The sequence below is a fragment of the Seriola lalandi genome, unplaced genomic scaffold, assembly GCF_002814215.2.
Source record: "Seriola lalandi dorsalis isolate HSWRI2012SDOR001 ecotype SW California unplaced genomic scaffold, Sedor1 jcf7180002054563, whole genome shotgun sequence".
NCBI classification, from domain to species: Eukaryota; Metazoa; Chordata; class Actinopteri; order Carangiformes; family Carangidae; genus Seriola; species Seriola lalandi.
Window position 1 is genome coordinate 477,560 of NW_019525116.1, and position 14,843 is coordinate 492,402.

The following is a 14,843-nucleotide window of genomic DNA, read 5'->3' on the forward strand; positions in this document are numbered from 1 at the left end:
TAGTTACACATCAAAAAGACGCCATCAGCTACAAAACCATATATATCTTAATACATGTTGATTATATATTAATACATAAACTGCATATCATACTGTATATACTTTGTGTCTGTGTATATATACATATATATATATGTATATATCACATATTGCAGGCTTTAAAATGGTGAGATGTAGAAGCCAGTCAATAACAATAGGCTGTATTCACACTTAAACAAAATATATATAGAGAGTTGAAATGGTCATGCAGCTTAAAGGCTCATTTCACCCAAATCACAGCAAAAACATACTTTCTCGTTTAACCCAGCTGTAAATATTCCTGCAGACAGTAAGACTGCAATTTCTGCCTCCTCCCAAACACAGGTGGAGGAAATTTCATAAACTATTGAGAGATCTGTTTATTATCTGTGTACGTATGTTGTCATTGCTTTGAGCCGAACTACAGCAAATAAAGTTGTCTGCATGGTTAGATGTCTGTATGTGTCCGTGTATGCGCTTTGCTTGAACTGACCCTTTGAATTTAAAATTTTATGGCTATTGATGTATTTGTGTATATTGGTGAAAAGACTAATTAAAGGATAACGATAAAATCTGTCTGCTTAGAGAGGATCTGAGTAAATACAGTGGCCAAATTACTACGAATGGATCAGGAGAACATATAGAATGAGCAAACAAAGCCTCAAGGGAGTAAGAGAGAAAATCATCTGTCACGTTCACTCCCTTTCGTACATTATAGAATTAAGAGATCAGAAAGAGAGAGAGAGCAGAGATTACCACGGAGACTCTGAGGTTTAAAGTGTTCAAACATGACCACCAAACGTCACGTGACTACCATCATCATATGTCTTAACAGCAAACACTGGCTGTCTCTTTTTGGCACAAGTGAACCTGCCAGATCTTTGCATGTCCTTGTTATTATTATTTTCCCTTGTAACAACTGAAGCCAATTTTTTCCCCACAAGAAAACAAGTTTTTTAGCCAAACGTAGTTTCTACAGATTAACTAACTACCTTTTGTAATCTAGGCACACGAAACGTGACGTTATCTGACTGCAACTAAATTGTTCATAACAAATTATGTCTATCGTACTTTTTTCACTTTGATGACTTCATACTCCAGTATCTTCTGTGCGACTGTATCATCGAGACAGACACCGGCTCAGCCTCTCCTGCATGTTTCTCTTGTTTTGCTCCCCTCCCCGGTGTTTCCTGTTTGTCCCTGGTTTGTCTCTTTGTGTGTGTGTGTGTGTGTGTGTGTGTATGTATGTATGCTGGGTGTTGCCTTCTGGTTCCTCCTCCCGCCAGCTCACCTGCAACTGATCATCTGATCATCTCATCAAGCTACAGCTGTATTTAAACCCTCTTCACCCCCCTCTTTGCACGATTGTCCGTTCACCTTCGTGGTTCAAAGCTTCAGAACAGACTTCTAGTATTTTTGCATTTCGTCTTTTGAACTCTATTTAACTGTTGTTTCAGTCCTGCCAGCCCTCCTCCTCCTGCCTCGTCCAGCTCACTGTCGTAGCTCATGAACCCGCACACGGCCTGCTCAACATCTGTCGACAGCTCTGGCTCGGCCTCCTGCTCAGCTGCCAGTCCTGCTCTCCAGCCCCATTCCCCCCAAAACCATCTCCACGACAATATGACAATAAACAACTTTAGTTTGAACCGTGAGCAAAGTCTCTGTGTCTGAGTTCTGCTGCTAGGTCAAAAAAAAAAAAAAAAATCTGACTACATGGTAACAAATCAAACAACTGTTTTTCGCTTGCCGATGAGGAGAACGGTGAGAACTGGAATTGTAATGGATGTTCACAAACCACACGGCTCCACGTGACTCGTTTATATTGAAGTGTATAAAATGATAAAAGTCATACTCAGAGAAGCAGCTTGATCGCTGGCTACCCTGACTGCTAGTCAGCAGGCAGGCTGGATCTTGCCTCCTGTCACTCCACCCTTTACTTTGATTTAGAACTGCTGTCATAAATGTACACATGCAGACGCACACACACACACACACACACACACACACACACGTTTTCTTTGTGTGTAAGAAAAGAGCAGGCGACAAAGGTTCGTCATCATCACATTTCTGACTCCTGACATTTCTACACTTTGACTGCTTTGTAACCATGAAACAAAGAAGGCATCATCAGACACCTGTGTATTCTAAAAATCTACAGTAGATCAAAATATACAGCATGCTACCAGTTTGAAACAGAAGAGACAGGGTTACGTTTTTTTTTTTTAATCAACAAAATGAGGAATTCTATTTCTCTCCCTGTGCATAACTCAAAATATGAATGAGAAAAAGCTGTCAGTTGCTTTGTCCCACTATAGTATTGTACATCTGGATGTTATGTCGTGTTATGTGCATTAAGTTATGTCACTGTCTTTGTCTTGCTTCACCAAGTAAAAACCAAAACAAAATGATGTAAATTAAGATATCTACACAGCTGCCAAATGTTAATACTGAGTTTATTATTGATTTATTAACTGACAACACTTTATTTTCCACACACACAATTCAGCAAAAAAAAAGAAAAAAGAAAAGCACCAGACTTCTCCATCTTGTCATTAACTGCCCTGTGAAGCTTCAAGGCCTCGAGGCCTAATAGTTTAATTTAGTAGGTCTTTATAGTTTTTTTTTTTCACTGGCGCCCATAATCCTCTCCTAAAAGGAAAACTGGGAGAAATGTGCTTTAACTCTTTAATATGAAATAACAGAAAACATACTGAAGCATTTTGATGTCTAAGAAACCTTTTGGAACCATTCAAAACAGAGCTGATGCCTGTCTGTCCGATACAGCTCAAGCTCCAGGCTCTCAGCTGTTTTTACACCTCTCAAAGCCTATTGGTCCTGCCTCTGAAGTGCGCAACCTCCTTAGTTTGCTCTGATTGGTCTAGGGAGAGTCTATCTACAAGGTAGTCATTAGAAAAGCTGTGAAAAAAACAGTCTTTTTCCGACATATAGAACACGCCATTACGTCTTACACTCGCCATCTTCCACCCCCTGAAGTGAAATCTTCTCCGATCTTTACTAGACTCTAAGCGATCTAAGGAGGTACAGCCCGTCTATATTGACATTCAACATTTAACTTCCACTGGGCCCGTACACGGGCTGGCGGGCCCTATTAGGGTATTATATTATATATATCTCTTATATTTAGGAAGCTCTTGCTTAAGTTTAGAGAAAAATGAAAAGTCAAAGGTGACTGGAAACAAAAGTGACAACACATTTGCTTCATGAAAAATGTATCCACAACCAAAATCTTTCCCCAACTTTAACCAGTAAACTTTTTAACAATGTCTGTAGAGAGGTTTTCATCCTTTTCCTCTTGCACCACCAGGGAGCGGACATCTTTGGTTTCTGTTGAAATATCGCAACAACTACTGGATGACCTGCCCTGAAGTTTGGTAGAGAGGTCAATAGTAATATTGATCTACCACCTCTTTCAGCTAGTGGTGTCATGAGGTTAAAATATAGCAAATGTTAGCATGCTAACACGCTAAACCAAAATGTGAACATTAGCCTGCATCGTCATTCTGAGTAGGTATGTTTTAATTATGGTCAGTCGCCGTGAAAACAGAAGATTGACAAACATTTTGACATTTAAACTATAATTATAATCAAAAGGTGGTTTTGATTTATTATTCCACTTGACATTATAAATCTAAAAGAAGAGGTGCGTCTCCATATGCATGGCATGTATACATACCTGCAAGAAGACACGCACACACGCCCTGGGTGCTGCACGCCTCTTCCCTGGCATTACTTCAACACACACATATTTCACGTGGGAAATATGATCATGGTAACGTGCTGATTTGCATTTTGCCATTGTACTATGTATGTAACGTAACTCACTGAAACAAAACTTTTTTCACAAGCTGTCACACCTCAGTGTGTTTCATAACAGGATTAAGTTACTGTCACACATTAAATCAAAAGCACAAACAAAACATTTCTCATTTAAAATCAAGTTGGTCTTACTTTAATGCTTCTATTTTATACTTATAAATTCAGATCTTAGCTACTCACATATGTGCTGGTATGGGAATTTAAATATGGGGAGCAGCAGCCTTCTCTGTCTCTATCTCTTGAGACACAGCAAAATGAAAAATACACTTTCCAAGGTCTCGTGTGTCTGTGTTTCTCCATTTATCTCTTCTTAAATGTTAAAATGTGTCTAAAAAGTTCAGTTTCAGCACTTTTCTTGGATGTATTAAGGGACGAATGTGTAAAGCATTCAAAAATGGCATCCCATTCACTCCTATGAAAGTTGTTTACTGGGGCTGACTGGGTGATCCTTTCAAGCCATCCGAGAGCATGCGTGTCTCAGACTTCCTGTCTTGACTTCCTTCTTGACTTCTCAAATGGATTTGTGACTCTCTAAAAACATTAATTTTACAATTGCTCCTTTTCCAATCATTACATACGTTGTTTTAGCCAGTATGCGTCATGTTGTAGTAATGCAGTCACTCTGCCATTCCTGGGCTTTTGGTATTTTTTTCTTATATCAAAATCCCTGTTTCGTCTTCCTGCAAAACATAAAAAACATTTACAATTTCATAAATGTCACATTACTGAAGCTGAAGATGCTTCAACTTCACTGTGGCTTTAATTCAACATCCTTCCATCTAGTGTCTTAGCTCATGCAGACAGTGACGTTCAATGATGCTTTCTCCAGAACCAAACAGGAAGCAGCAAACTGAGAAGATGGTGAGCATGGAGGAGTCGAGTTTATATAATAATAATAATAATAATAATAATGATGATGTAGAATTTCAAAGAGCAAAAAAGTATGAGGGAAAAAAAGAGATTGAGACTTAAAACTCTGTGAGTTCTGTCACAGTCTTTGGATGTGAGAGTCAGTCCTTAGTCTTCTGGTGTATGGAAGGCATTAAGGTCCACTTAGTATTTTTTGAAGCCTTCAGCTGCAGTACAGTCTGCTGATGGAGTTTGACCAAATTTGGAGTTGGAGTCTGGAGCTGAGGAGTTTTTTGAAAGCGACTGCAGAACACCATCAAGTGGACCTGGAGTTCAGCAGATTTCTTGTGCAATGATTTTGGAATTGGAATTATTATTATTATTGTTACTATTATTATTTGTGCGCGGCAGACACGGTATATAAAACAACAACAAAAAAACATGATAACACTTACCTCAAATTCCACAATATTTCATAAATGTTTTCTATACAATATACTGTACATGTCTGTACAAAAGAAAAGCGTACAATATGGAAAATATTGGTTCTGTCTCCGAACAGTATGGGAGTCAGTCTGATTTGTATCTGATCTGTACGCCTCCAAGTTCAACTCCAGACAGGCTGATAAATGACGGCAATTAGAGCTTTCTCATTAATGTTGTTTTTAATTCAGTCCATCCACAGAGGGTATTCATCATCTCCCTCTGGTACAGCGCATGCATGTGCATGTGTTTGTTTATGTGTGTGAGTGCATGTGTGTTTTGATAGCGGAAAAAAAAAAAGAGACAGAGTGAGGGGAAGAAGGACAGGGCACAGACGAGAGTGAGAGAGAGAAATCAAGAAAGAGAGAGAAACGAACGCCGACTGTCCAACTCCTCAGTCTGTTTCTTTTGGCTTCGTGTCTGTTACTTGAGTGGGGTGGGAGAGGGGAAGTGAAGAGTGAGAGAATTGCTCAATTTGAACAGACGCACGCAAGATCCATGACAACTGAGCACACACACCTCTTCATGTTGAGTCTGTAATGGCGGAGTCTCAGGTTTTTTATTTTCGTTCTCAAACACTAATTTTTCAGTCACAATTGGCGCAATAATACATTTAAAGATCTTAAGTAAGATTCAGGATGTATTACTATCATTACTATGATGAATAATGTTGATGATGATGAAGAATATGGCCATGATGATAATTACAACAGTGATGGAAAAGGTATGAAATATAAAGACGTGTTGCCCATGATGACCATACCTGCCAACAGCCATAATTAGCATGGCGCTAAACCTTTATTATGAATAATGTCATACACAGATCTGTACGTTTTATATGTTTTTCTTATGAATTTTCCAGATTGTGTATGAAACACAAGCTGGACACACAATCTGCATCATTACATTTGTGAAATTAATCAATTATTGTTCAACAAAACCTGTAAATCCATGTTCATGTAATGTTTATCTAATGTTAAATGTTGATATTAAGATATAAGTAAGATTTAAGTTAACAAGTTATAGGAGACAAACACATGCAATGGTTCATATGATCCATATGGAAAACTAACAAAAACAGTGCACAGATATGGTCAGGGTGAGTTGATTCGTCACATTTATGATGACCTTTTTAAATGATTAAATCACAACGTTTAACGTTAAAACTCAGTGAATCTCATCTTTAACAACTGTATTTAATATGTGAAACTCAGTTCAGCGGCTTCGTTGCAGTATGACATCTCTGATGGGTATCGACTGTCTGAGTCAACTCATTATCTTACATTATTGTTTCTGCCTTGTCATTTATGTGTCATAAACAAACTCCAGAATCAGATTCAGGTCCAGCCACAAGACTTAAAAATTCAAATGTAATATGAAACCATATTAAAATTAAAAACAATAATATATCCTACTTACTTTTCACTTGGACACCAGAATGTGGGAGGAGCGTTCAGTGAAAAGACCTAATTAACGAATTGGAATTACTGTAAATTAAACCATATACAAAGCCTAAATAAAACCTAATTTACAGTAAAAGCTTTTATATTAAATGACAGATGTACAAACAGTCATTACCATGCATGTATACTGATCATTATGTTGTTAAACTCAGTACAGTGAATGTATAGATATGTAATTATGAAGATTAACTGCGTTAAACAGTACTGCGGCTGCCTATTGTGTCTGGCCTTTCACCAGTTGAACACGCGGGGCTGAGGAATGTCTTCTCATTATCTTCTCCTCAAACCAATTAGCTGAATCTACTCCTCAAAGTAGGCACACCCTCCGCACCCCTGTGGCTTCCAGCATAGTTCAGAGGACACACACACACACACACACACACACACACACACACACACACACACAGAGCAGACCCACACCAAACCAGGAAGTAACATTCACTCACACTCGCAAATAGAAACATATGCCCATTCACAATCAAACACACACACACACACACAGACACGCATCGAGCACACACCTACAAACATCAAAGTAACGTGCCCGTAACCACCGCCCTGTGCGCACACACTTTGAAATGGAAATAGGGTGTGAAAAATAATAAAGATATCAAAGACATGATGCCGTGCACTTGTACACTGACAGGAAAAGCAAGTGCACATTCCCGTAAACGCGCTGCATCTGATGAAGTTAAAGATTCTGGCCTCAGGTCGTGCTGCGGATGGCCTCCAGCCTCATCACATTAGTCTGTGTTAAAGGAGTACTGCGGGTGATTAAGTCCCATATACCTGTGACAATGAAAAACTGCCTCATGACTTTCCTGGTGCGAGTGGCAGGGTGACCAGTAAGGGAGTTAGATCAGGTGACGGACACCTGCATCATGGTCCGACTTTGTGTGTCCTTCCTTTGCTGGTCTACTTTAAAGCAGTCGTTGACTAGTCTTCCGAACCGTTGTGCATTTGCATAATGCGTTCTCCATCAAAGTGCAGCTGTTTATCACTGTTGCCAGGATACAGAGTAACACCTGTTTTGCAGGGGATATTAGCAAACCACAGGCAGGCGGAGACTCGGAGCCGCATGAAAGAAGTTAAATCTGTAAAGCCACATTCGCTCATGGAAAAGCTTTGGCTCTAAATAAATAGAAATATGTAAATATGCACATGTAAGATGGGAGGATTATCATGACACCAAACCATCTACAGGTGTAGTCACATTACCGCAGACGGAGCTCGCGCTGCACGACCTAGCTGCAATGCTAATGTTCCTAGCAGGAGGTCGCTATGTTTTGAGATGTTCAAACAAAGCTAATCCAAATGAATATCTTTAGGCTGATCCCAATGAAGCAAATTTCATATTTTACATTTTTGGGAATTCAAAACCACAACAGATATTTTTTTTTCCGGACATCTTTCGCTTCAATTAATTGTTTGTTTGGCGTAATTGGCGTTTGGCTGTATCCATAAAAGTCAGTGCTGCTCGCATACGTCTCAATACATTAATGTTCGTTCAAACAAAATGGCTGCATCCTCGCCCAGTTGTTGATTGTTCAGCCAATGAATCATGTGGCACGACCTCACTTAAAATTCACATTAAACTAGACAAGGATTAGTCCAGTGTTCAGCTGTGTGTTGTTCAAACTTGATATTAGACAAGTGACAACCCCACTGTGTCAGAACAGCAGAATAAAGCCTTCACCAAAGGATCCAGGTTTGTATGTCAGCAAACACAAATGCTTCCTTAGTGTCCTTGTGCCAAACGATGACTACCTCCCACCTCCAGGGGCCTCATTCCCAGGACCGCCTCAAAATAAATTTGCCCACAGTGGCGATAATGATAATTATGAGCTATGTTGTTGTTTTGAAGTGGTTCAGCAGAGTTTTAATGCAGATGATTTACCATCAGTTTCTCTGTGTAATCCCTGGATTACCAGACTGCATTTGTACACATGCTACAGATGAATGAATCATGTAGAAACATGTACACACCTGTTTTCATGGGCACAATGAAAAATGTGTCCTACTTAAGTATTTTTTTGAGTATTATGTAACAAACTTATTATACCCTCGATAAGTAGAGGCTTACAAACTGATTTTATTTCACATGCTTTTCTTTACACAGTTTTTAAACCTATATAATATAGTTCCTGCAAACCTGAATAACAAGACATGGGCTGGAATTTAAAAAAGAGCATTTGCTGGGTCATTTATGTGTCGTTTCACAGTGAGCACTCACCTCTCCGACAGATAAAGGAGTGAGAATGAGGAAGTTATTCAGTCTCACATTTATAGAAGCTGAGGAAAATAACATAATTGTGGCATAATTTCTTCTTCCCCTTCAGGATGGAAACTACAGTAGCCCTGACTGATCACCACAGTGCAACTTAGTAAAACACCATGCAAACAGAGAAAATACAAAACATCCTCATCCATTTGACAACACATGCGCTGCAAATAATCACAACACAACGGAGGTGTTTCCAGGGGTCACAAAGAAGGGATGAGCTCCGGCAGGGATGCACTTACATGGACGTATCATAATACATTCAAGTGCACTTGTTCAGTGCTTTTAACTTCAGAAGTCACAAAGCATTTAACAACAATCGACAAAATCAACAGACCCCTGGTAACGCTTCTGTTGTTATCTATACCGCCTGCATTGTGTTTGTATTTGGTTGTGTTGTGAGTACAGCATTGAGCCCTCTGGGCTACCATAGGAAGTCTTATTGCACATTACTTCCAGTATTTGCTTCCTCCTGCTGACAAACTGAAATATATGAAAGAAAGGCTTGTTTCCATCTTTTCAAAACATCATTTTAGCTTTGTGTGCGGGGCGTGTAGTTTCTGGCTGTGCCAGCAGAACGGCTGTATGGACTGTGAGACAGTTTGCCTTTAGCCTTTAATACCCTACCTTTTATTTCTGCTTCTACTCACTTCAATACATCTTCTGGTTTAGTATTTCATCTTTATCTTTGTTTTCCAGTCTTCTGTGTTTCCTCAATGCAAATATATGAGATTCACAATAGTGTTTCCTCAGTTCCTGTTATTATTCTCTTATTTTTATAGTTTTTATTAAATCGTTTATTGCTCTGTGTGTGGATGAGGGTGGGGTTATTTTTATAGCTTTTATTCTGTAAAACACTTTGTTTGTATGGAAAGTGCTATACAAATAAAGTCTGATTGAAAGATATGTACTTGTCTGTTAAACTACATTGAAGTGTTTTACATTTGTGGGTTGAGTAACTATTGTCCCAACAGCATTTTGAATTACTTCCTCAAAGGATCTCCTGAGTATATTTCTTTAACAAAAGCACTTACAAACACTTCCGCGTTAGTTTACTCTTAGCAATGACCTCAGTTATATTAGCATTGCTATTAGAGTGTTAGCTAGTTGACCTGCACTGCATTTTTTTATGTAGCAGCTTGAGTGCAAGGCTAGTGTTGGTATGTTTACGCAGCTCCACAAACTTCTGTTTAACTGACCCAATCAGATTATTTCTGTAGAAATAAACGTCCAATCAGCCTCCAAAACAATGGCGGTGGGCGGGCTCTTTCACAGAGAGAAGCAGTCTGTCACGATGAACCTCCTGCATTTCACGGTTAAAGACTCGCTGCATCTGGTCGCTCTGTCAGCTGTGTGAGGGGACAATTAAGACATGGCTACACTTTCCCCCAGACATGGTTCCAGTGTTAGTTTAAATAGTTTCATAAATACCCCGGGGTCAACTGGAGGATAAGGGAAAGATCTGAAAGCACAGCTGCTGAAACTGCTATCATCTGCTCTTTCATCTCCTGTTTTTAAGTAGACTTTTAAGTTCATGCAGTGGTCAGATTTTAGTAATTGCAGTATCACTATATTACCTTTAGCAAGCAAACAAGTGAGTGCAGGAAACTGATGCTGTGTGCATTTCTGGTTTCCTCCCAGTTTACAGTTTTTGGTTTTACTCACCTGTTAGTTAACACCTGAAGAAGCTTATGCAGAAGCTTATAAATTCAGATTAAAGAGTCAGAGTAGTTTGACTTGGCAAGTCGGAGTGCATTTCTAACGGTGCAAAATTACTACACAGTAAAACTAAATACCACGCTTTGTTTTGGCACCTGAAGACAATCGGCTAACGTTACACGTCCACGGAGCCAGCGAGGTTTAACCAGCTATCTAAGCAGAGCATCGTCTACATGTAATAAAGCCTCAGTAATGACATCTGATCCCTCACAGGGACTTCGCGTCACATCATGTCATTATGATGATGGCTCTGTATGTTTTGGTGTAAGCAAAAAAAAAAATTCAATCACGTCCTTTCTTAATGCTTGTTGCGGTCAGGGAGGATGAGGAGAAATGTACAGCTAGCCTGTAGCCATGGTTACACAGTGTATCCTACACGGATATCATGTGATAGCTTCCTCCACTGTCATGACGGGGCTTTCAGCAGCTTTACTGCTGTGATCTCACAATCACTGTGGTTACCCATGACAACAGAGGTGGGATTTAACTCAAGTATCAATAATGCAAAAAAAATACCGATATCAAAAGTGCTCACTCTGCAGAACAATGGCACCTGTGGCTAATATTACTTAGTATATGTGACATATTTTGAATGTTAAAGTGTCAACGTGTCCCCAGCGTTTCACTGTGCAGCTGCTCGTTTTCTTTAAATTACCGTTACGTAGCTCTCAGCCAGAGAACCTCTGGACTGAGCTACACATTAGTATATCATATTTTTATTTAGATAAGCTGTCACTACACTACAGCTGTCGGATAAGACATTGCATGAGCATGTTCAGCACGAGCGAAACCTCGCCATCTTAGACAGCTGTATTTATAAAGATGAATATCAGACTGAAGATAAAAATGCAACAGAAGCAAGTGTGAGAGCAAGAATGAGCACACTCAGGCAATTATGACATGACATGACATGATGCCCTTATATCACGAGTGATGTTTCTATACACAGTATGCCACCTATAGGGGGATATATTATTATCACATCCTCCTGATGTATGAAGATATAGATCTATGACATATATGAAATACATATATGTTCACAGATGATTTTTTATATGTTCTAACATGTTTCAGGCATATGTGTTAACAATATATATTTAATTAATATATGCAAGTTTATGAAAACACATATATAAAAATTCTATATATGCTTAATATATGATTTACATAATTGTATGGGCTGGACATATATGTCAATATATGGAATTGTTCTAATTTTTAATAGATTTTATAAATGTTTTCAGCTTACCTGTACATATATTTCATATAGGCTATAGAAATCTATAAATGGATTTCCCTGCTTGAGTTTCAGGGTCTTGGTGTTGTACATGCTGGCTCACGGTCACACTGTGACAGCGTACTGGACACATGAACAGAGACGTTGTTGTCATAAGTAAAAACCTGTTCCTACGACCAGTCTGAAAGTGGGAGCTGCAGCGTCGCACTGAAACACACCATAAACAATTTGTGGCGCATGTGCACAGAATGGCGAAGACCTTGTTTTGGACATCACGCTGCATGGGAAAACATTAGCACAGTAGTTGTCTAAAGAAGAGTAATTACGTTCGCCTCAGATCCAACTTTCTCTTTGGATTCTTGTCAGGTGATTGTCAATGACAAAACTATTAGCCTCAAGTTAAGAGCATGATTGGCTCATTTTACGGATGAACTCAGCTCTGTAAACTCACAGCATCACAGTGCAGGCCAGTGGCGGAGGACTTCAAACCTTAACCTGTCCTCAAACTCTCTCTCTCTCTCTTGTCTTTCTCCGTCTTTGTCTCACGCACACCGTCTCCCCTCCCTCCCCTCTGTCTCTCTCTCTCTCTCACACACACACACACACACACACACACACACACACACACACACACAAGGAGACACACGTGGGAGGGTTGACGCCGCGCTGTCTGCAGTGCGTTGAGGAGTATTGTTATTAACTGCGGTGTGAATAGAGGCAGCAGTACATCCCCTGCTCTCCGGCTGCTGCAGGGCTGCAGGGCTCGCCTTTGTTCTGCGTCTCATAATGGCATGCCATAATTACAGTCTTAGCGGAAAGAAGGCACACAGGCAGAGTCTACCTTATCCCTCGCCTCACCTCACCTTGCAGGGTAAGAGAAATACACACAAGTCCCATGTTTCTCTCATATGTACACACTCATGTTAATATGTCGGTCTGTGATGTGTGTCACTGTCAGTGGGACATGTTGTTTCTGGCAAGTTCTAAACGGCCTGTTTCTCTTCCTCCAGGCGGCTAATCATAGACCATGGTTGACTACTGATGGTGGGAAAATGCATGTAGGACTCTTCTTTCTTTTTTGTTTCCTCTATCACCAAAGGATCCTACATACATTACAGGCATCTCAAACCAACGTGTCACTTGGTCACGCTCCAAGAATGGGTGAAAAGCCTGTCATCACTGAGGAACAGCAACTTATGGGGATGACAACATTTTCAGACAGCCTCTCTCCTTAAAGCAAAGCTCATTTGCATACACAAAAAGTGACTGAGGTACTTGTGTGAGGACTGAAAAAAAAAAAAAAGGAGCTTGCGGGAGAAGATTACACCGAACCTCTGACCTCCTCACACTCTGTAGATTTCTGTGTGAAGTGAAGGTGGCGTGTAGGTTGTTTGAAAAGTGACAAATTGACGGACGCAGCTGCCCCCAGCTCTGGCATCAGGACGGAGGTTTTCAGACAGAAAAATGAGTGAAGTGCCTTGCGTCAAATTTGACTGCATTTGTCCTTGATAACCAGCAGTACAGACATTAGCTGTAAGCTAGCTTGTGGAAGACAGTGTGGAAGTGTCCTTTTTCCAATTCATTAAGCCCAATAAGTGCAGATGTTTTTTCTTTTCTTTGAAACATTTTCAGCTCGCACATGTTGGCGTCCGTTGGCGCCAACAACAACAAATTCACACAGGATTACTGACAGTTTTTACAAGCTAACACAAACTCTTCTAAAATAGATGAAGACATTCCTGGAGAATATGACAAATATAATTTTGTTTGTTTTATGTGGATTCTTTTGTAAATGTTGTAATCTTTTGGTGCAGTGTATACTGTAATGAGTTGAACGGTTATTACTATAATAAACCTTCACCAATCAATATTTTTAAACCAACAATGGATCAAATAACGAGGCCATGTGTAGTGATGAATCCACAAAGAGTCATCACCAACTATTCAGTATGGTGGCCCTGAGAGCTCAATGTGCTGCAACTTAAAAAAACTCATGCAAAAAGACAAAAAAGCTGCAAATTCAGAAAACACCTTCATCAGTTGCACAACACACACGCTGCAAATTCACACAACACAACGGAAGAGTTTCGACGGGGCACTATGAACCTGGCTGGGACTTGTTCGATGCCCAGTTGTGACTTTAGAAGTTAAAAGCATTGAACAACAAGTGAGTCCAAGCTGGCTTCATCATTTGTCTTTATAAGTAAGTTTTTTCAGAGAGAGAGAGAGAGAGAGAGAGAGAGAGAGAATGATATGGTGCAAAGCACATGTTGTCAAGGTGATAAAAATGTTTTCTGAAGTTGTTTGTGTCTTGTGTGTTTGCATGTGTTTTCATTAGTCGCAGTGCGTCGAGCTCTCAGGGCCACCGTACTTCAGCTCCTTTCAGCGCTACAAAGCGTTATAGTGTCTCTCAGCTCATTGGTTTGGTTTTGATTGACTCTCCTCACTCTCCTCAACCTGTTTCCAGCTGCAGTTGTTTACCACACAAGAGCTTGGACAGACTCACTGTGCACTTCCTGCCCAGCACCAAACACCAGACAGACAAAGTTACTGCGACTATGCGATAAACACTGTGGAGCATTGAATTCACAGACACCGTGTTGACTGTAAGATACCGTATAAGGTTGAGCGCTTGTTGGGAAGATTGATTCATTATAGGTTTGGGTCTTTTTATGGGATTTTTTGACAACTCATTGAAATTGTCAGTCCGCCTCCTCCTCTCGTTCTTCCTCCCTGAAGCTGTAAACTGACCTGCACGTGTTCCCACAAGCTTCTGTGCACGAGCTCCATCTCTTGCTGTTGGACAGTAACTTATCTCCCCCTGACACTGGATGACAAATTGCCTCCCTGCAGGCCAACAAATCAGAGCGCTCGTTTGAGTGCAGTCATTAGCTGGTGTTACTCGTTGAATCAAGGCGTGTTCGCCGTGTTCATCACATGCATCTACATTTGCTCT